This window comes from Aythya ferina (assembly GCF_964211825.1).
Source record: "Aythya ferina genome assembly, chromosome: 5".
Classification (NCBI taxonomy): Eukaryota; Metazoa; Chordata; class Aves; order Anseriformes; family Anatidae; genus Aythya; species Aythya ferina.
In genome coordinates, this window is record NC_140301.1 from 64,789,972 (window position 1) to 64,814,398 (window position 24,427).

Sequence of the window (24,427 nt, forward strand, 5' to 3'; positions counted from 1 at the left end):
CAATACAGTAAGACCTGCAGGAAAGATTTCTAAATTGCCACTGCTTTCTCATAGAAGTGCATTTTACAACAGAGGAAAATAGTGCACTCATTTTTTATTTTGGGTTTAGCTAAGTGTTCTTCAGCTCTAGTTTCTAACATGGTACATAAAACTCTTTCCTTAACTTAGAGTTGAAGAGTTATAGTTGCATCACTACTAAAAAATAAATAAATAAATAAATAAATAAATAAATCAGATGTTAAGTTAGTTGGGATAAAATGGCTTTTTAATAGCCTGCACCATTAACTACAGATATTTTAAAACTATAAAAGAGAGCTGTAATAATAACAAATTGTTCAAGAAAAAAAGGCAACTGATATAACTGCTTCAAAGTAGGGAGGCAAAAAAACAGAATATTTTTTTCATAGAAATGAATGAGTCATAGTAGAACATCTATGATCGTAGAAAAACACTAGTCACTGGTAAATAACACAGTTATGAAGTAACAAATACAAAAGGATTCCTCACCACTCACCTGGAGACTTCTACTGTCAGAAGGTATCTTTATGATTACACAGCCCTGGCACTGGGCCTCCTGGTGACATTTCCTCCCTGAATGGGATGAGCTCCTTCACAAAAAGCACAGTTGAGCCCACCCAAGCAAGCCCTTTGACTTGGAGGAGGATGTTCCAAGAGCTGAGTATCCTCACTGCTGGAAGTGATGCATTTATTTCCTGAATCTGTTCATTTTCAGATGAAGTCATTGCACACTCATACCTTCTCTGAAGATCCATCTATTCCACATCACCATGTAGATATATATAGACAAGAGACTTTAAGGTGTTTCGATTAAAAAAAAAAAAAAAAAAAAAAAAAAAAAGAAAAGCTGAACTCCTTAAGCCTTTCTATATGGAATACTACAAGATCTCCCCTTGTTGTTTGACCTTCACATGTAAGCACCTGCAGGTATCAAGCATGGGCATGGCTCTACCGATGGACTTCCAGTTTCTGTGCAGGTAGCTTTTATGAGGCTTCTCTGTCTGCATGGCCCTAGATCACAGAGGCACTTTAAGTCACATCACACTCATTCACCCTAAACTTGTGGATAAATTCAGTTTTCAAGAGATTCAAGACGTCTCCAGCTGAGCATCTAACTTACACAGGAGTAACATCAAAGCTCCACAAGGCTGACATGGGTCTTGCCTGGTTGAGCCCTGAACACCTCCAGGAATGCAGCCCCCAGCCTCTCCGAGCCTCTCCTCCTGTGTTTGACCACCTCAGGATGAAGGCTTTTCCCTGCATCTACCTGGCACGTTCCTTGCTGCTGTTCCTGCCACTGCCTCTCGTCCTTCCAGCGTACCTCAGGAGGTACCTGGCTCTGGCTCTTCCCCACAGGGAGCTGAAGGAGGTAGAAGGATCCTCCAGCCCTCCGCACAAACCTACTTCTCAGCCTCTCCTCACACAGTCCCATGCTCCAGCTTCAGTTTTGTAATCTTCTTTTGTTGTTTTGTTTTGAGTGGAGGGGGCACAATTCAATTTTCCCAGCTTCTCTTTGAGAGATACTTAATTATAGCTTTTTTTTCCCTTTCTTCCCCCCTTGCACATGCTACAAAAAGGCAAAGATTAAGATAGTCTACTATCAAAACATCTGAGACAGCTGTACAAATGGCTCCATAGGAATATCCCAGATGAGTAGATGGGCTATTAAACTCCGTGTCTGTGGATTGGTCTAGCGCAGATCAAGAAGATACCGATCAGATGGTATTGTTCAGCAGCAGGCAAGTCATTTGTCTTCAATATGAACACAATGCTCCTATTGTTGCACATCAGCTAGGGACCAGCCCTGTTATTGTGGCATTGATTAGTTGGTTTTGAGAGGGCAGAGGAGAGGTCTGAGTTTTAAGCACAGCTGAAAATCATGTAAGGGAATGGCGAGCAGGGAATACGTCACAGGAACAGCTTGCTAGAAGGGCTGTTCTAACGCCGTTGTACCTAGAACAACTCCATTGCTATCCAGAGGCAACAGCCCCACATCCTCTCCACATATGTGACCAGATGAAGAGAAGGCCAGCGTGCAGAGTGATACCTGCAACCTTTATACATGCCAGTACCTGGGTCAGCAAAGCACTTTTTTGTGTGTTTATGTGACTGGGCTGCTTGGCCTGGTGCGTCCCACATCTGCCCCAAGAGTAATGCTGTGGACGCAGGTCCTACCCCATGTCCCAGCTGCAGGGGGGTGGCAGCCCTCCCCAGCAGCACGGAGGGTGCTTGGCCCAGCCTGGAGCACGGTGTTGCTTTGTCACACTCCCCAGCAAGGCAAAGGCAGATGAAGTCACCATGGGCCATGGCAGTATGGGGTCAGACCTGAGCACTGCAGCAGCTGGCAGTCCCTGTCTTACACCCACGCTGGCCACCACTGAGAGCAGTTATCTTTGCTGCTTATCAGCAGTTGCCTCTTGTATTTTTCCTGAATTGCCACAAATACCCACGAGATCTGCGATGGGATCCTGGCACTTCCACCACACCATGCAGCACTGGACCTGCTGCTGCGCTCCTCAGCGGGACTTTCCCAAGGCAGTGCTTTCCAGATCCAGCAACCAGGTGCTGTACTGGCATCAGGAAACTATGAGTAGTGTCTGAGAACAGCTTCCAGTGATCTTACCCATAAAGCTCCCAGCCTAATAAATGTAAGTAGGAATGTCACTTTCATTTAATCTTTCCTGACTTCCTCGCACACACACGATATGGCCCGCACTTTCATTACTCCTGGTGTCACCAGGGTTATGCTGCAACTCAAGCCATTCACGCTCTGTCCAGCTGTGGTGGAAGCATAACAAGGAGTAAAGCTGTTACCAGCCCCGTGGGGCAGGGCAGATAGCATTCGCTGCACAAGTGGGCTCCCAGCAGCAGCACCACGCCAGGACGCTGCATGCAGCCAAGCAGTAAAGGCAAAAAAGGTGACAGGATGGGAGATAGAGCCAGCTGCATCCCCATCGCACCGATACCAAGACTCAGCACTCAGGAGATGCTCAACTCTGCATTGATTCTGCATGCAGAAACAGGTTGAAAAGAAACAGTGACAAAATATCACGGAAGCAGCAGTGACGGAGTCCTGATTCATGGGTCCCCCTCTACTGCCTAATTTGTTGTTTTGAAAGAGATCAATGCCGTTGATCTCTGCCAAAATTATGGATATGCTACTATTTGTAGATCAGTTCAGTGCATTTACAATCCCACGAGAAATCTCACTGCCGAATTTACTCATTTTCTCATTGATACTGACAACAGCAGTAAGCACTCCTCTCCAACACCTGGTTCTGAGGCCAAGGATCCCAAGGAAATTCTGCATCTAAAAAAGCAACCCCAGCAGAAACAGCTTTGTGACATTAAGCAAATCAAACCTCAGCCTTACCCTGCTCTTTGTCCCTACCCTGCAAAGGAACCAGCAAACACCATCTTCTCTTTGCTGGTTACTTCCAGACCAGTGCCCTAGGCAGGGCTGCAAACTGCTGCTCATGTAACGCACCTGGCTGTTCTGGGACTGATACCGCATTAGATATAGGAAGGAAATTTTCAAAGCAGTAATTAGTGAGGTTTACTGTTTCTGCTGATGTTTATATTTAACTATTATTATCATCATGCCAGAACTCCCCAGTTTTTGCACTGAACACACACACACACACGCTCTGACCCTGTCTCCACCACATGGAAACTAGCTCAGGCTGCCCTAAACCAGAAGAACATGGAAACTAGGTATGTGGCCGAGCTCATTTCTTTCACTGCAAAACCTGTTTGGAGCACAGCTTTGCTGCCCACCTTGTCTCCATCATCCATAAAATGCCGTCATTTACTGCACATAGAATCATAGAATATCCTGAGTTGGAAGGGACCCTTAAGGATCATCAAGTCCAACTCTTGACACCGCACAGGTCTACCCAAAAGTTCAGACCATGTGCCTAAGTTCACAGTCCAATCTCTTCTTAAATTCAGACAGGCTCGGTGCAGTGACCACTTCCCTGGGGAGCCTGTTCCAGTGTGCAACCACCCTCTCTGTGAAGAACCCCCTCCTGACGTCCAGTCATGTGGACATGACTGCTCTCAGGGTAGCTGACTTGCAGGATGTCTGTCTTTGCAGTCCTGCCACAATGCAATCGGTGCTTAGTGCTAGGAAATCTCATGGTTTTCTGACTGCTGCAGGCTGTAGGAACATTTTTCATAAAGAAATGATGCTCTCTTCCTCTCACACACTCTTCCTTTTGTTTGCAGGCATGACCTACAAATAGCAGCTAGGTATTAAACTAAAGAAGAGTAAAACAGACGACTTGTTCACCAGAAATCCTTCTTCCGCAGTTTGACTTTGTGGCTTTGACCTAGTTTTCTTCACCCTATCTGAACTGCTGGGTTGCAGAGAAAACTGAAAAAGGACAGTTTCTTTGCAAATGTGGAAGTCAAGGACTTGTCTTAGAGAAAAAAAATATCAGCTCATTTTGCATTCCTTCAGGGACTTTGAACCCGTGGTCTTTCCAGCCTGGACCTCTTCCTCTTTGTAAGAACTCGGGTGTTTGACATTTTTCTCACTTGTAAGCACCCCACCTGAGAGCGCTGAGCCTGTCCAGAGCACCGAGGTGCAGAACGGCTGCAGCAGCTGCATCCTCTCAGGACCTCAGCTGCGTAAGCAGGTACAGAGAAAACTGAGGGCACAACCTGCACCCAGAGCACCCACAGAACACCCCATGGAATGTGGCAAGGAGCGTATTTACAATGGAGAAGTAGCAACCTTACAGGCACAAGAAGTACAGCAGAAAAAAAAAAAAAAAAAAAATCCTTAAGAGCTGTGTTGATGCATTGTGTCCCAAATAATGCATGCTTTGGTACAGTGGGACCATTTTATATAGCAGCTAAAAGCATCTAAATCCACTCTGATATGTTCCAGAAGCACAGTGACTCAGTTGCATATGTTAGCTCATCTGTCTCCTCTTCAGATACATTTTCATCACTCAAATTCCAAGGTTATATAATTTGGGGTCACACCAGGGATCCAGTGCACGGTGCAGCCCAAGGATCGCCCATCTGTACGGAGAATTTTTACTCACAAGGAGGCAGAGCTGGGAGATGAGAATAAGCCTTCAGATGGTGACGTATGTGACAAGTTGCTGAGAGAGCTAAAGCCAGACAGAGCATCTCATTTGCTATGAATTGAGTAATTACATGACTCTAGGTCCAAACAGGCTTTTTATTAAGAAAATAGTTTATTTAGATTCTACAGCTGCAATTAATGCTGAACTGGCCCAGCTTTTCTGAAGCTCCTCCAAAGCTTCTTTCAAGCTGTGCTTGCTTCTCCTTTATATCCCATACTGATGCGGGCCTACACAGAGCTATTTTGAAATCAACAGAATAATATGAATTAAATATTTATATCAACAAATACTCAGTTGAGTGTTGCCTTCCATACTGCTAGTTGACGTACAGATCTGCACTAGACACCTCTCCTCCACAAGAGAGATTATTTCCTTTCAGCGTGAAGCAAACTGGTCAACTGAACAAAAAGCATAAGCTTTACCCACCTGTTACCTAATGCAGTTGCACTAAAACCAGCCTTAAATATTGTTAGATAAATGATGCCTTTTTATCATAGGAACATTTGACTTTTGACACTTGCATAATGCTTACAGTGGAAGCAAGGGACATAGCACCAGCTCTGTCACCATGCTCCAGTGCCCCCTCTCAGCTGGGAGCAGCAGCAGCCCAACACACAGCACAGGGAGAGCTGCTGCCAGCCACGTTCCTCCCCATGCACCTTCTCACCTACAGCAACCCCAGCTCTGGGCTGAGAAGAGAGCGCACTCCAGACATAGCTAAGGGTTTTGCCACCACCAGCCACTCTCCCAGGGACAAGCTGCCCCATCTGTGCCACCATCGCTGCCCCCAGATGTACCCACAGCTCCCAGGCGAGGCCCAGGCTGCTCCTCACCCCTTACACAGCACTGTCACCTCACAAACAGCACAGGTTTGGGACACGGCAAACCCCTAGTCAGGGCAGGGAATCTAACTGCTCTGCTACCCTGACACGTAAAGCCTTTTACATGCTAATGGGCAAGAGTTAAGTGCACATAAGCAAGAAGCTCATACCTGCAGAGTGAGCATCTGCACTATCAGTGAGGTGTGCTAACCAAGATTTTTCCACAGACACACAGTCAAAGCTTTTTAACCTGTAGCACCCAGACAACAAGGCTACAGGCTAAGTACCACCATTGTACTACAGAGAAAGCTGAACGCAATATCACGGGTCTGTGCAAAGTCTGAGGGTCACGGACTGCAGGGTCCCCTGCAGTTGCTGCTTTCCAAGGAACAGCTCTCCTATCAACACCTTTGGGAGATCCGTTTTATTCCCACAAAGCCACTGGGCTGGAGGAAATGCGATTATTTCACCATAGAGCTCAGTTCACCCACTATACGTAACCTGCCCTCATCCATTATTTCACAGCCTGCGATTTGTATTCACCAACTCAACACCCACCACCAGGACCCGTAACAAAGCACACCTGCAGCAGAGTAAGAAAATATCCCTGCGGGACCCCTCTAAGAACCACTTATATGAAATCACACCTCCTTTACCTACTGCTTATTTTCCAGACCTGTTAACTAAATCAATTTTCTGATACATTTAGCATGAGCAGCCCAGGCACTGCCGAGGGCTAATCCTCCCGCACCCAGCGCTGCCACCTCCAGCACACGGCGATGGAGAGCACCCCAGGGCCACCCCTGCCCGCACCCCATCCATCTCCTCCCACAGCACCCCACACGCCCGTCCCACCCCTCCTGCCAGGGGCTGCACAGCCTCACTCAGCAGCTTGTTCCTCCTACCCTCGCTACCAGACCTCTCCCTCTTCCTCCCAGGATGACAGCCAGGCCCAGCCTTTCCCACAGCTCATTTCAAAGCCCTCCTTGGCACAGCCGTTTTTGGCCTCTGGCTGCAGGTGGAAGCACCTCTCCCTAAGCCTCCTGATGATCTCCACAGCTCTCGCTGGGGTTGCCTCCGGCTGGCACCACGCTCTCAGACAAGGTAGCCTGGGCCAGCTGTGGGCTCTTTAGCAGAACAAAAGTACAACATCATGTTTCCTGCAGAGCTCATTCACATTTGTGCCTCCTCACCCACCAGTCACTACTTTTCCCATCACAGCAGGACCTGACTAAGACGTATTTAGCTTGGGATGCCCAGTAACCCCAGAACCCTCTGACGAGGGCTGGCAGCTGCTCCTCGTCCTGCGTTAGTGAGCCCATTAGCTCCTACGTACCCTGCATTCCCAGCACAGGCCTCCAGCCTGCCAGCACAGCATCTGACACACAGCCAGGCCGCATCCTGCCAGCCCAGCCACCACCCGTTGGTGGCAATACATTTCTGCCACTGTTTAATAGATGCACAACTTTTGCCTAATGTTTTTAAACAGCAACATCATGTGAGGCAGAGATTGACTTGCCACAAAGAATTGCCTGAGCTATGCTGCATCGCCCTTTTGCACGTCTTTAGCCCACAACATGTGCAAGGCAGAGGGCAGGAGCCTGCAGCTTCCCATGTCCCTGTGTGCGATTTCAGCGGTGCTGAGCAGAGAGGAGCCCCCTGCCCGGGGGAGATGAAGCCTGCCCCAGGACACTGCCCTTGCCCCTTTGCCCATGGGCAGATCCAAGCTGAGCCACCCCCACCAGGCGAGGCTCTGCCGGCAGCTTCAGCTTGCAGGGGCTGATGCGAGCAGCCCCCTTGAGAGCCGGGGTCAGCGGTGCTGACCTCCAGAACACGCTCCTTGGTTGTGCTGGAACTTCTCTGGGAGGGGCTTCTGTTGGCCTGCTTCGCCTGAATTTCTCGGTTCACCCAAGCACGCGCTGAGCATGCAGGTGAGGTGTGTGCTAACCCCCCCAATGCTGCACTGCTCTCTTGTCTTCTGCCTGCACCTCCGGCTGCCCGCTGGCCTGGAGAGCATGCCAAAGCAGAGGGCCTGGGGGGCTTCCCCCACCCCAGCTAAACCACTTTGCACTACCACTTGCCCCTCCAGCAGAGCTGCCCTGCCTCATGCAGCTATTGTCACCTCTTCCATCCACTTTTGAGCATGTTTTTTCACCTTTTCTCCTGTCCCAATCTAAGCTTTTCTCTTTTCCTTTGTGTCTCCACTGCTCCCAGGGGCAGGGCAGGAGATGGCCTCATCCTGGCGGGGTGCGGTGCGGAGCTGGGAGCTGTTACAGCCAGCCCTGCTTGGAGCCCCGTCCTCTGCCTCGCTGCCGGCTGTTGTGCTGGGAGTGCTGCCCACAGGGCAACTCCTGCTGTGGGTTAATTACCTTTGCTGGGCTTTATTCATTCTTTTATTGCACTCATTTTTTGTATTTATTTCCCTTCAGGACTCACAACTGGTGTATCCAAATGAAAATGTGAAAGTTAGAAACCACAAGCATACGGTTTAGGCGGTTTGGGTTTTCTCACATAAGCAGTGCAGTTTGTCTTGGAAATGCTCCGTAAAGGGCTGAGCTCATATTTACAGTAACGTTAGCACTAAATGAATGTTTTGCTGCACTGCAACAATGATTCTGTTATTTGTATAGCTAAAGTTGCCACAAAAAAAGTCTTAAAAATGAAAACATTTTCAATACATTGGTTATGTTTTGCTTTCATGCTTTTTTTCATTATTTTTTATAAGGTTGTATCTGATACAGGAAAACAGCAAGCCGATAAGGAAAGGATTATTTAATCACAAGGAAGCTGTAAATGTTCTTTTTTCACTTTCTGAATGTAAATATTTGCTTTCTGGTGTTTGCTGAGAGGCATGTACTAGCTTCCAGACTGAAGAGCATCACCACAGATAAACAGCCCGCACGCTGGCCCTGCAGCCGGCAGCGGTACCCCTCGCAGCGTGCCGTGCAGCTTGCCGTGGGCAGCGCAGAGGCCACGCGCTGGCCCTGGGGATGGTTTTTGCCCAAAACCCCAGTGAGGAGCACAGTGCAGTGCTGTGCACAGCACTGCCAGCAGGCTGCCCTGGATCCCCGAGTACTGCACGTTCAGCCTAAAAAATAACCTCCTGGGGTGATTAGAATGTAATTGATCAGTGTCCCGTTGTGAAAGGTGGTTTAAAAACCAAACAGCAAAGGTAACTTTGATGCCAGGGACCTTTTGTGCTACTGCTCCATTCTGGCAGTCAAATGACAATAACCATCCCAGCAAATGCCACTGGAGGAGCCTCAGGAAGCTCTAATAAGGTGATGAAAATGCGAACGCAACTCAGAAAGTTAACAGGAGGAGCTGGCAAAGGCCTGCAGTTCAGCCTGCCTGTCATCGCCATTAAGTAGGAGGTGTTTGAAGGGACCTTGAAACGGATGGGAGCCTGTAAAGATAATCTGTTAGCTCAGTCATCCCCTCTGTCAGCTGCCAGCAGGTCCGCACACACCTTCGCCAGAAGTAATGCAAGCGGGGTGATTATTGTCACTTATCCCGAGGCCACCGATGAGGAGCTGCGCTCGGCGGGGAGGGGTCAGAGCCAGTGCCCCCGCAGCTGCCTCCAGGCGCTGGCCTTGTGCTGCTGCGTGCCCTATCAGCCCAGCCACGGGTCCGCTTGGTCAATTTACAAGGATTTGAAACACTCACGTTTAAGCTTTCTCAAAAGAAGAAGCAGAAAAAAGATGCTTATTGCCTGGTGGTATGTACTTCACTTTTTATTTCAGCTAGTACAACTGAAAACATTCAGTTTTTTTCTATCAAACGGTGAATAATTAGAATTCATCTGAGAATATGCATTTTGGATGAGTTAATATTCTTTCACAGCACAGGGTATACAAAATGTTACCTGTCAGAGAACTGCTGCATGCCCATGAGAAAATGAGTTGGCAAACCTGCGTATAAGCACTCAGAAAACTTACATGTGTAGCCAGAAAAATCAGGCTGAAACAATGAGTAATGATATGACAGTGAGAAAGAAAGAAGCTTCTTCCAAATATGACAAACTTACTTGGAGAAGCTAATTCATTTTATTATAGTAAAACATGATTGACATCATGCACATTTTCTCCTAATTTGTGCTTTTGCTTTGTTTGTTATATATATAATGTTCTATAAAATGTGGAGACTTCAATCTATGGATGTCAATGAACTTTCATTTTTTCCTTAAATAAATTAAATCTTTTTATTTCTGCACTTAAAATAAACATGACAAACAAGGAAAAGAAGAAGGGGATGGAATGGCCACACTCTGGGATCCGAAGGACCACGTTTATGGAGGTGAGGGCAGAAGGGCCGGCTTGTGAGGGGCTCCCATGCAGTGCAGGAGCAGTGCAGGGTGCCCAGGCTGTTCCTTATCCCCGCGCCCTGGCCAGGAGCCAGCCACCACCCCTGGGACCGACGTGCTCCTCCACACGAGCACGCTGCGGCCGCATGCTGCGCCTCTGCTTGCTCCTCTCACTGTGTTTTGAAGTATTTCCCTTCAGTGTTGCCACAGAAGCTATATAATTAGATATTTTATTTACATGGATAAATGAGGTAATTATCCTTACTTATACATTACTATACAATCCATCCATTTTAATTGGATTATGTAAGTAATTGGACAGCAATGTGCTAAGCAGAGAGAGCAGCAGATGAAAACGCTGGCTCTTTTACACAGAGTTCAACCACTATACAGAAGCATATGACAATGTATAATAAGAGCAACTCATTACAAATCATTACTGCCAAGGAACTGTTTCCAATCATATAAGTGATTCTCTTTCTATGCTTTCATTACCAGGTCTCCATAGCTTTAATATTCCTGCTTTTGCAAGCGATGTATTTTGGGATCCATTGACAGCTCCATGTTTGCCCATTATCATGCAATAGTCTCTCAGTTTCTTCATTAGGGTTGTTTCCCCTACTGTGAGTTCTTCTCTTTCTAATTTGATATGAAACAGTTTCTTGGGGTTTCATCACATGAGCAAGTGTGTGCTCACATGCACGCTGCCTCTTTGGACTTCATTGTCACCTACAGACTTCTACCCAAAGCTTCCTGCACAGGCAAGAGCTTCTGCCACTTCTGGGGTTCACCCACAGCACCATGACATCTGCCAGGACTCTGCCTGCCTCCCACTGAAAACAGCGAGGCAGCAAATGCTGACACCACAGACCTTGCAAAAAATCCTGTTCTTTTACAGCATGTTGTTTCTTCTTCCTAAATGATTTCTCCAAAGCAGGAGCCACTTCCTTGTTTGCTTTCTGTGCATCTGCAAAATACATGTTTTACACAGCAAATAACTATGTTGTGAAAAGCCAGCTGCACTTTTAGGCTGGGGACAGGAGAAAGAAACAACTTGTTTTGCTTCAGTTTGCATGGACCAGTCTCTCAGCTGATCTGTGTTCTCTGCCTTTTAGTGTGTCCATCACTGGATGCTTTAAAATGCATTCTTGGCTTGAAGTAGTGCCCTGATGGTGTCCCTGGAACAGTTTGAAAATCTTCTTCTGGTTTCTGCAGAGGTCTGGCAGGTACCGTGCTGCCTTCCCAGGGTGCTAAGTGTGCTGGTCAGTAACTGCAGTATTTTGGTGATATATTAAAATGCCTTGTAAACCAATTTGCAGCAGTGAGTGATTGCTCTGCTTGAAAGACTTCAATTTTCGCTTCTTATTTTTCAAAGCAGATATTTATTATAATACAGGTTATTAAACGTCAGAGGTTTATCTTGTATTGAGACAATTTACCTTCTTTTAAAGGCTCATAAATGCTTTATTGTGCATGGTTCTGAATAAATATTTGATTCCATATGAGATCTGTATTCTTGCTCTGGGAGCCACAGAGTTGTGAAGGAGCTGCCACGTACTTCTCACTGCTCCTCACACAAGGGCCATCTTCCAAAGCATCCTGTTATCTCGGTCAGGTGTCCAGTGCTGCAGCAGCCCGGGCAGCCCGTGCCGCTCGTCCCTGCCTGGGCTGCCTGCCTGCACGGCCATACACAGCCCCAGCCCAAGATATGGAACCCCAGTAAGAAAAACGAGATGCCACACATGGTATAAAAATGTTTTCCTGTGAGGTCTTCATTTGTCACACGATGTGCTGACACACAAATATGAAGCGGGGACATCCCTGCTGAAAAACTGTCCCTGGTTGTCCTGACCAATGGTAAAATCAGGCTAGGGTTGGGATGGCAGGGCAGGAACAGTTTGCTTTGCTCTCTTATCGATGGGAGGAAATCAAAGTGCAGTAAAAAGTGGAGAAAGTGAAGAGAGAAACTTGGCTAGTGCTGGTCAGGGCCATCATGTTTTATTCTTCTCCAAAGGTCTGTAACCATAAAAGCAGTAATGTCTTTCCTGCATGCCTAGGTTCTTCTTCCATTTTCACTGCTGCCTCCAGCACTAGCCAAATGTTTGGGGAGTAATTTTGTTCCAAATCCAGCCTCATTGTTATTCAGACAATTTATGCCCTCCCATTCACAAGGACTATAATAACAAGAACGGATGATAAGAAACCATTCTTCTGATAATGATTTAAATGGGAGTGTGTGGGATACCAGTCCTCTCTGCATCGTAATCCACCAATTGTTCTGATGTATGCAGTGCCTGCAACCGTCTGCCAAAAGGCTTCTCAAACCATATTGAAAAATATGAAGGAAATACACCCATTGTTTTTCTCGGGAGTGATCAACACTCAGTAATTTCCTTCATCTAAGGAACAGTGCAGCACAGCCATGTCCAGCATCCCTCCATGCAGACAGGATGGTTCTTACATACTGATTTGGTAGTTTTGGTTTATCTTTGTGGAAGAGATTACAAATGAGAAAGGGATTTAGCTCAAGAGAGGAAGGGTTCCTTTAATTGTCGGCCACCTGGAGCTGAGAAAGCTGGGGAGTTCCCAGCAGCGTCCTGGCATTGCCTCCAGGAGGGCACCACATCCACACGGGGTGGCTGAGGGGCGGACGTGGGGTGGCTGCGGGATGGACGGGCTCCAGGCAGACAGGTCCCCTCACCCCTCTCTGGCAGCACGGGGGAGCAGAGGTGTCCCCAGGCAGGACTCTGCCCCCGCCGTGCATCCCTCTGTGCCCTCACCCAGCTGCTGCCTCCTGCCCTCCTCTTGCTGGGGGAGATGGAAACCACCCCGGCAGGGCCCGCATCCGACACCCCCCTGCTGCAGCGGCACAGCGCCGGGCTCCAGGGAGTGCCGGGCTAAGCAGCTCCGCACCGTGGAGGCTGCAGGAGTTAAGGAAGTCAAAACAACATAAAGAGCAATTATTATTTTTAAAGTTCAGTGTGATCTCTGTGCATATTTATTTTCTGTGTCTATCTACCGGTTGATTGACTGTCGGAATTAAAGTCACCTGTGGTGCTGAGCAGGTAGAAATTGCCGTGCACTTTTCCTCTCTAGAGAACGCAGAGCAGCTCAATCAGGAAACGCTGATGCCCCCCCCCCTTCATTTTCTGGGTTTTAAGATGCAAAAGAAAAATGTATACCTTTCGTCAAGACATCATCTTTCTCTGTAGCTGAAGTTGAGAAGAGCAACTCCACTGGCCCTATGGGGAATCCCATAACCCTGTCCCAACGCTCATCAGACAAGTTTGTACAAACGCTGTTCTTCCAGCCCCGTGCTCCCAGCAGCCCACAAGACAGCACTGCTCCCGTGCCTGCTGCTGCCCTCCGGTAAGCCTCAGCCTGCCGGCTGCTGCCTGTGGCTCCCTCTGCATATGGGCCATGAGCATAAAACAGTCTTTTTGCTATGGTGTTTGCAGAAATATCTCAGAGCCATTACCATAACACTTGCTTTATGAACACTCATGTGTCTAGCCGCAGAAATGGAAATGGGTAGGGCGGTTATCTCCTGGGACACATCTCTTCTGCTACCCTTTTTGCCTGAGCTGAACGTGCTTCCAGATGCACACATGCACCGGAGAAGCCATTGATACTAAGGCACCGAGGCTGGCTGTGCCTACCCCGCACTCCTGGCAGTGGCAGATATATGTTATCAATTTGAGATAACACCGTGTATTTACACCAAATCTGCAAAATCCCCAAACAGTCCCCACAAGCAGCACAGCTGGTGTCTGCTGTGCAGTTCCCTGAGGTGAAATACAACCTGGGCGAAGTCCACTGAGGTGCAAAGAATTGTTGAAAAAAAGAGTTCGGAAGGTTTGGGTGGTGGGGAACGTTTCACCAGTGGCGTGTAAGGGCAGGCAGGGAAAGCACGCATTTCTTTCCAGCACAAACTGCTGGCAGCTCCTGTGCTTGGCAGAGACCTGCTTTCATCCAGCGGCCACCTCCTGCTCGCCCTCCTGCCCTGGCCTGCAGCCGCTGCTGTGAACGGCCACAGGCTGGGAGCGGGGGACGGAGCAGCTCAGTGTGCTGGGGCAGCGTCCCGCAGCACCAACAGACCCAGCCCCAGCTCGGGATGAGGACTTCTCATCACGAGGAGGTGATTTTTCCCCCTCGGACCTGAAACTCCAGGAAAAGCCCCGGGTTGGGGCCACCCCTCCCGTGCTGTGGCAGTGTAGGGTCGGGGGCTTCAGGGGGCATGGGGAAATTCTGCTCCCTCCCGCCTCCAAGGGCTGATTTAGCTCCAGTAATCTGCAGCTGCCCTCAGATGTTTAGCTCACACCCAGCTGCTGAACCAAATCCATGAAATGTTTTTTTTCAGGGCTTTGCTGGTTTGTTGTCGATGTTCTGCTCCTGTGTCTCATACAGACTCCTGGTGCCTGCAGTGACGCTTGGCATCATGAACATCAGAACAGACAAGGTGTAAAAGAAAGAAATACACTGGAGGATGAGTGAGACAGCTTACTGTGTCGGTGTCATGTCCCCTCCCATCTGGGGTAAGCAGGTCCACTTTCACAACTATAAATACATATGATCTCATCTTAAAAAATCCCAGTGACCAGATTATGAAATGAGCAACCCCATCCTCGCACCCTCATCTGACAAGCCTCCCTTGCAGATCAGAGGTGCTTTAAGGCACAGGCTCAAAACACCATGAGCATTTCTGAAAATTGCCTGACCAGCAACAGGCAGAGCATCTGCAACCATGCCAATAATCCTCCCCTTTTCAGACTGACACTTGAATCTCAGCAACTTGGAAGTTACTTGTAATTCCATTGGGAAGTGTCATGTTTCAAAGACCCCAGTCCCAGTTAGAGCATCACTTTGCCAGGTTACTGTATTGTAGAATTATCGTTGGGTTTTATGAGGAAAGCAGTGTATTTTCAAGTATCAAAGTGCTGGGCTGAATTTTCTCTTCTTAACAATCTTACTGCATTGTGTGCAGTATTTCTATAGCCATCGGTCTGTGGTACTGCTGCTGCAACTGCCAAATTAAGGACTGTTTAATAATTCAGATTTATTACCTGTGATTCCTCTTGACTGAACTGGAAAGATTCTCTAAATGAGTAATTGGGTATGAATTCTAAGTGATCTGTAATAGTTTTTTTTGTTGTTTGTTTGTTTGTTTGTTTTTTCTTTAATTTCACCAGAAAGTTTAAACATTCTGTTTTGTTCTGTTCTGTTCTATTTAAAAGGTCCACTTTTATAATGGTGGGTCACTATTTTATAAGAGCTCCCATCCTTCTCAGGGTAACAAGACCTATCCTTATCTTTCAAATTCTCATTGATATACACTTATTTTTGAATCAATAATTTTTATATGTATCCACTCTCATATTTTCAAGTCATATGAATGTTCTATTTTATTTTTACTTTAAATATCTGCTTTTTAATGGTCATAATGAGAAGGATGTGCAGTTTTATACAAACACACATAACTAAAATGTCCTGTAATGCACACTATAATGAAAATGTGTTCTTCTACAAATGGTCTGTTAGCAGCAGTGATCTATTTCCTTCAACTTCCGCAAAATAGAAATAATTTTCTCTTTGAGAGATAATTGACTCATAAATAGACTTTCCATGGACTTTCCAGAGATTGCTTAATTGAATCTTTTCCATGGCGTTCTTAAGTGCAGAAAATCTGCTTTCATAGGAACCTGCTCTCGTAGTTTTCCCTAAATCCATACCCCCAAATGCCCTGTTGGAGTTGTGCAGGCACTTCTCTGTGGTGGAATCTGTTAAATTGCTTTGCAAAGCCAGGTTTACCCTGGAAAGGTAAAAAATGGCACTGGAGAAATGGCCATCCTCACAAAGGGCACGACACCACTACAGGCTGCGATGCACCGTGAGCAGGCACAGCGGCCACACGTGCTGGGACCCCACCGTGGAGATAAGCAGCAGGCGGCTGTGGATCCCCTGTGATCCCAGCAGCAGGAGTGCAGGGTATCGACACAGACGACATCCCTCCAGATGGAGATAGCTCTCCCCTTCCTTGGATTGTAGGTTTCTCCCAGCTCTCTGCAGGAAGGAATATGCCAGGGGAAGCAGACTGATCCTGCAGAGCAGAGCAGCTTCATTCAGCCGCTATTCCTGAAAAATGTGCACACCACTCCCCACCTTTTTCTTACAAGTTCTTCCCTTTCAGGCTTCTTCATTTAAAGGTTATGTGAAAGACTCACCTGCCATTTGTTAATAGCCTCTCTACAGCCTTCCCATTACCCACCATCTGAGAACATGACAGGTGAAAGAGAAATAATGAGCAGCCAGAGAAGCAGCAGCTCCAAGGAGGTATGGGCATCAGCATTATCCTCCTCACGCTCCTCAGGCTTTTACCTCTGGGATTTTTCCAAAAGATCTGGAAAACAGCAATGGGCTGCTCTTGAACTGTGCTCAGACATTTAGTTCTTGTTTAGACTTACATGTGGGGCAAGTTCAGGAGCTGAGGTGTCATTAATAAAGATCTGCCTTTCTCTAGAAACCATTTTTTAGCTTATCAGCTCTTCTCTGCACTTCTGTGCACAGCGCTGCCATCCCATCCCATCCCATCTCCATCCCATCCCATCCCATCCCATCCCATCCCATCCCATCCCAGTCCACCCAATCCCACCCTATCCCTCTGGATGTCCTATGCTATGCTATTCTATCCTATTGTCACCAACAAGATAGAATACTTAGTGAAGTATTTATCACAAGCAGAAACAAAGCCCTCACATCCCACCTGAACCCCCCCCTGAGCATCACCCTGGCTCTGAGGCTCACCGAGCGCCATGGACTGGTGCCTGGTGCCACTGTGCTCTCCCGGGCAGCCCCTGGCTGTGCCGCCTGCTGCTCTGCTTCCTGAAGCTGTCTGGAGGACCAACTGCTGCTGGAAGTGAAAACATGAAAATGTGAAAAGTGACAAAACTAATGGAGCCCATTAAACCCAGGAAGTTAACAACTGTGCTTCGATCTCAGCTGAGGGTTCACCTGCGGATAGAGCTGGTCCCTCGAGAGCTGTGTGAGCTGCGTGTGGCTGGCAGGGAGCTGCTGGCTGCTGAGGAGCAGCACGGAAAAGGGGCAGGGACGCATTGCTGGCAGCAGGGTACCACTCCTCCCTGCTTGGGTATTTCCTAGAGAAGGGAGGGCAGAGCAGCCTGCCAGCTCGCCCAGCACTGTCCGGCTCTGTGAGGCTGCACAGCGCCTTGCTTGCACATGCCCAGGAAGGGTGGTAAGAGGGGAGCAGCTCCTCTTCCTCCTGCTCCCTGAGGACTGACTGGGACTCACAGCAAACTGGACCAGGGCATGGAGCCAGGCAAAAGAGGAAGCGTGGAGGTGCTCAAGCTAGCTGTTTATTGAATGCACGATTCTCTTTGAATTCTCAGAGGAGGTGGTGTAAAACTGTGCATAACCAGCTCTTTCTATTGTATTATTTATTATTCATCAGCTCTCCAGGGGACTGAAGATGCTAAATATGTCAAGTTAGCACTTTGTAGGACATGAAACGTTTTATTGTTGAAGATATCTCATTCACCTTCCCTTGAAGATGATCATATTTAGAGGAAAAATCCGAATAAAGGAGGATCTGTAACCAGGATTATCCAGGTAACATAGGACACATCTCTACAAACATGTTCTCTGCACAAATGAGCCCCATTCCTGGTTTATTATCCTTGAAAGAACAAACCTGGCAAGACCTCACATCTTCAAATTTGCATTAAAAGGCCCTTGTTACCTTTTCTTACAGTATTCCCTTTCCCTATTCCTTGCAATTCCTTTGAGCTCCACATCACAGGACACTGCCAATGTGCCTGGAATATCTGATGAGGGCAGGCAGATCGCAGGTGGGCAGCAAGGTGCTGTCTACTGTAACTGATGGCAGCATTATTAAGCACACAGGTAAATGCTCCAGCTTGGCAGTCAGAATGCCTTCTGGAGAGAGAAGCCTTGCTTCCCAAAGAGAAAACCAACAAATAAATGTGATCCGCTCAATGCGACGATCCTGGATTATCAGCATTCGGCTAATGAGGATCCTCCACCAGAAAGCCCTTGCAGCTCCCAGACAAGACCCCAGCTACCTGGGCGATGCCTGCTGGATAAGCGAGCAGCAAGCGGTGTCTCAGCAGTGACACGTGGCACTGCCGAGAGCAGGGCCATGACCAATCTTACATCTTCCTCTGTAAATGAAACTGAAAAATTGGAAAGTTACAGAAAAGACCCGCAAAAATCATTTGGAGATGAATGAAACGCCTGACAGCGTAAATCTAAAGAGCTCAACATACTAAAAGTATCACAAAAAGCTCACGGTGTGACCTGATCACAGTGGCATGCCATCAAAGAAGAAAAATCCTATTTACTGACCCAATCCTTAACCTCGCTGGGAAGGCATAATGAGAAGAAACATCTGGCAGTTAAGACTCGAAGCAAGCTTTCTCAGCGGGCAGGTGATTCATCAGAGGAAGCCTTGCCTTCTGACAGCCCCAGCCCGCAGTGTCACGGCAGAAGTCCTGGTGCACAGAGCAGTGGCTGGAGGCCGCTCCCGGCCTTGCATCAGAGGAGAGGAGAAGCCGGATGACCTGCCAGCCCTTCAGACACCATAACGTGCTGACCCTTAACACTGCCCCTTCATCTTTTGCTGGTTTCTTCCCTCAGAAAAATACTTTTTTACCTCGCTTGGTATCTTGACCTCCTTTACACCTCTGCCTTTCACCACTTCCTTAATTATTTTTATACAGCAGGATCAAAATCTTGCTTTGGCTGCAACGTGTGCTAGGGACACGTGCTGGCTGGTTCCTGCCACCCTGCATGGCATGCAGAGGGGTCTCCTCTGCTGTGCATCCGTACACAGAGGACAGGAGGCTGACACTGAGCTGAGCATCCCGGCCGCCCAGCCATCCTTCCCATCCTTCCCTGCCACCACCCTCCAGCACTCAGCCAAGCCAGTAAAACAAACCAAGCCCCAAACTTCTGAACTGAACTCTTGACAAAATGTATGTAAGTATCACAAGCTGTTTGTAAAACACTTTAGAAGAGATTAAGTGGAGCTAATATTTTCTAATCAAGTCAATAAGTTGTTGTGGGGGATCGCTTTCCTGTCGATGCTTCCCCCAGAGAGATGCCAAGAGCTGTGCAGGGTGGGGATGCCAATTCCTGCAGTACCTCTGAGCAGAAGGGTTTGCATACACCACAGAAATGATGGGCACGACCATGGGAGGGCCACGGGAGATTTACCCACTGTAGGTGTAACGCCATGCCATCGCTGTACCGAGGGAACATCACCAGTCTGAGGTCACCGCCACATCTTGGCTGCTGGCCGCTTCCTTTCCTCCACCTGCTGCAGGGAGTGCTGATTTAAGGGCCAGTTAGTCCCAGACCAAGCTCAAATACACAGCCAGCACCTGAGAGCAAGCCTCTTGGGGTGGGCAAAACCTTACCAAGCCCCAGGTTGTTTTCACTATAATCCAGGAGTAAACCTCCTGCCTCCCACCTTTAAAAAAAGTTGTTGGCTCTGTTCTTATTGGAGTTGATTGCTTACTTTAATCCCTGCATTCTTCATTCATTTTCCCAAATTTAGTGGTTTCTGTTCTTTCAATAAAATGTAACTGCCTTTCAGAAAATCTTTTTTAAAAGAGAATTAATGACTATTTTCTACATGAATGAAAGACAGAAAGTGATGTGAGTGACAAATGAAGTTTTAGTATTTTTACACTTGGTGGCATAGCAAAACTCACAGTTGGTATAGACAGTACCAAAATGAGACTGCTGTGAAATAATGCTTTGTTTGTGAATTGAAAGAGGTGGGTAAAGCACAGAACCTCTGAATTGCTTCCAGGGAAAGCACCTCAGCCGCTGCATTTCTGCACCATCCTTTTGTAACTCCAGAAAATTCAGGACACTTCAGGCTCTCGAATCAAGTGTTACTTTCTCACCATTTCAGAATTACACAAGGGGGAACCACAAACAGGATTATCTGCCCATATGCCACTTTAAAATAGCGATATTTCCATGAGAATTGAATTTCAGAAGAATAAAACTAAAGGAAGCTTGCAGCTGCTCCACTTTCTGTTCTCTGATATTGCTGACACCTCCCAGAACACCCCCTGGAGCATTTCCCCTGGCTCCTGCCATGCCGCAGCCCCAGCTACAAACGTGATCCTCTCCACGGGCAGCTCCACTCCCTCAGCACCATCAGGTCCCGGCAGTATTTATACATCTTTTCTGGTGCTTGGACTGGCAGGGTTTTACAACAGCAGTTTAGAAATGAACCCTGGCCTGGCCAGGTTGGTGACGGGTCCCTGTGGGGCTGGTGGCAGAGCACAGTCCCTGCTCGCTCCACTGCTGCCACGTCTGGCACCAGGCTGCCTTATGAGCTTCACAGCCTTGGAGCTGTCCCCACCCAGCGTGCTGCAGGTGGGCTCCAAGACACGGTGGAAATGCACAGAGGCAGTGCCAGGACAGATGGGCATGGGGACACCGGTGCCATGGCCATGGCAGGCTCACACCTCCCTCTCCCAGCTGCTGCAGCAGCGCTTGCTGAGGTCCCTGTCAGAAACCCTGAGGTTGGTTTGACTGCAGCCTGAAATGCAGGTGAGCCTTGGAGGAACAGCAGACAAAGCTGCTGACTTCCTAAAAGGATAGAGGTTTGATCAAAACCAAGCTGGCTGCTGCTCACGAGGAACCCCAAAGAAGCAGTGTCAACAGGCGGTGCCTCTTGTCCCTGGAGTCACACTGGAGATCCTGGCCCAGACCCTGGGACGTGCACATCTGGTGCCTGCAGGGCGCTGTGTGTTGGAGGGAATGCATAAAATCGCCTTTCTTGAGGATTTTGTAAATAAAAGTCATTTCCCCTTCGGTGAGCTCTCACGCTGAGTTTTATGTCACTCGGCTGCTGCGCTCTAGGGGAGGTGAATTTTCAAGAGCCCATGCTTCTGAGGGGAAGTGCAAGGCAGCAACAAAAGCAATCTGCCGGCACTGTGTACTGCTCTGATATGCGATGTAGAGATGAATTCAGAGATTTAAGGGAAAGAAGAAAAGAGAAGAAAATAAAATTAAATGAAAAAAACACGCTTGCCTTGCTTTGAAGCTCTCAGAAGCGCTTTGTGGAAATGGTCTCAATGGCTGTGTTCCCTCAGAAGCTGAACTTCCCTCATAGCTCCGAATGTGAGCAAACTGCAGAGCTCCCAGGGGGAAAAGGAACGTGACCACAGTCTGATTTGTTTTACACTGTGGGTGGTAAAAACCCTGGAGGCAAGGGACACCAGAGGGGTCTACAGATCTTCCAGTGACCTTGGTCCACTCCTTGAGCAGAACCTTGCCTCTTTACACAGGGGAATTTCCTTTCAGCAGAAGAATAGTGGATGTCAAGACACATTAAACCATGACATCGCCACAAGATAAATATAGATGTGGTGGGAGGACACCCATTTTTCTCAGTGCTGCTCAACATTTCTGCGTGTGAGGAGCAGCAGCTTGGGGAACAGAAGGCTCCTGCAGGAGCAGGTACGCGGTGTGCGCCCGCGCCTGGCGAGGCTCGTGTCTAAGGTTCAGCCGTGCTCTGCCGCTCCCACAGATATATTTCTGTAAGTGCCAGTTGGTGTGGTGGGGCTGACACATCAAAAAGAAGGGGAAGAGGCATCACCTACAGCCACAGTGGCTGAAAGTTATACATAAACATCCATGCCAGTGAGAAGTAATGCACGGATTAAAATAGTGACAAAACACAGCAAAGTGCTGGATGTGCTAAAACCCTCGTTAGCCAAGCATACATTTAGAGACTGCAAGCAATGTGCACATTTTGATGCAGACACCATCAGTTTAATATTTGTTAAGTTTAGCATTTATTTGACTATCCTTGCATCTATTCAGTTCTCTCTGGAGACTGCATTTTACACCTTTCTGCACTTTGAGCTGTGATCATTTTTTAAGGAACCTCAGTGTCTACAGAGAGTAACTGGGGCATGTTGGTGACTCTGACTGAGGCTGAAGCTACCAAGTGAAGGTGCAAGATCAGCAAAACCACTATGAAAGGAATTCTATGGGGCTGGGGGGGTTCCTGGGGCTGGAAATTGTGCCCTGCCACGAGTCAGAACCGCGCGTTGGACTGGAGCCTGTGCTGCCTCTCTGCTGCTCCCAGTCTGAGCCCAGCCAGGCTGCACCGAGACGCTGCTGCTGCCAGAAGCTGCCACCAGCAAGCATTGTGCCACACAGATACTCCTGGTGAGCCGCAATCCATTTTCTTAGCAAACCAGAGAGCTTTAAGGTAGGCACGTATCTTTAGAGGGATCTACCTCAGGAAAATAGGAAAATTAGTACTGATGAATTTAAGGGGAAATAGTGAGCAATCTCAGATCTCTGTAAGTACTTCACATATTCCCTACTCTTAATCGACAGGTAAATCCAGCAGTTTTTAGCAATGACATATGGAGTCAGCGTTTTCTTTAGCAGACTACCTATGCCACAGTTAGTACCATTCTTCCTCTTCAACTAAAATGTTATCCTACAACACTCTGCGCAGAAAGCTCCAAAAGACAGGCTTGAATGTGATTGTTAAAAAAGAAAGGAAAAAAAAAAAAAAAAAAAAACACCTTTGATCAGTGCTAAGCGAAGGCAAAAGGCTTATCAAGAGCAGCAGAGTGAAAGAGCTGGATTAGGTGGTGATAAAGTAATTTAGACTTGAGGTTTCTTTCCACCAGCCAGAGTAACAGAAGTGACAGTGCTTCACCCTGCAGTAATGACCATGTCGCCCAGTGGGATGCCCCTTGTGGCACATCGCCCAGCAGGGTGCTGCTGGTTCCCTCAGGAGCATGTGCCCACCTCCAGGTGTGTACAGAAGTCTCAACGCACACTGGATCCACCCCAGAGGCACAGCTCTCTCTCACAATGGAGCTCGCATGCTGATCCAGGCCAGGAGCTGTTCTGATCCTAAGCCGCAGCCAAGTGACACAGAAGTACACGTGTAGGAAACTGCCCCAGCAGCCTCCGACCGATGCCGCCGGCACCTGAGGATGCAGTGGCCTGCAGCAGGCACCTCAGGAAAGAGCAAGTAACCATGGCAATGGGCTAATATGGGATAATCCTAGCTGAGCAAGCCCTTAGCTCTTGCCTGAGTGGACGTGTTATTTGCAGAGCTTTGCTATGTGTGTAGGAAAGGCTTAAGAGCTTCTGGTCACTGTGTGCTGTACTGCACCTCTCACTAATAAATTCAGCAACTGGCTTCCTTGTTAGCTCTTTTGTTTAGGTCTCTTTGCAATCCCTTCCATCCATACCTTTTTTTTTTTTTTTTTTTTTTCCCCTCAGTAAGCACCTTTCTTACATTTGCAAAATGTTCTGCATCCTCCTTCCTTCCCCACCTCCTCATAGATGCCACGCTGCATGCATTGCTGTCACTTCAGCAGCAGCTGCTCAGGGTCCCCAGGGTCTGCTCCCAGAGCAAATTTCCTCAGCAGCTTTGTGCAGCACCTGGCTAATGACTTGACATGAATTATATTGACAGTGACGTGTTCCCTTTCCTATGACTTCATGAGTATCACAGCTTGATTGCAAGCCATTGACTTCTGCAGGGGTATTTTGTGGTCTCACAGCTGTTTCTATAATTACTCTGTAAGTAACACAGATGGTTTATTATCTATATTGGTAGCTCTCAGGCCAATTTGTAGTGTACCAAGGTAAAACTTTGCCACGCTATAATTCCCTGCATTACTAAGGATCATTCTAGCTATTAATAACACATTGATTGATTCTCAGTTCTGTGGAAAACTAACTAGATTTTAGAGATAATTTCTGTATTTTGTAAAAAGCCTAAGTAGTTTTTACTACAACTCTTAAGCCTCTTTCTCTGAAATGAACCAAATTTCTATGTGAGGTAGCTGGACCATTCAAGACATACGTACCATTTGTAAACAGTTTTTGTAATCATAGAATTGCATAATGTCTTGTGTTGGAAGGGACATTAAAGGTCACCTAACTCCAACCCCCTGCCAGGGGCAGGGATGCCACCCCTTAGTCAGGTTGGCCAAGGCCCCCTCAGCCTGGCCTTGAACGCCTCCAGGGATGGGGCACCCACAGCTTCTCTGGGCAGCCTGTGCCAGTGCCTCACCACTCTCACAGTGAAGAATTTCTTCCTAATGTCTAACCTAAATCTATCCTCTTTTGCTTTAAGACCAGTCTCC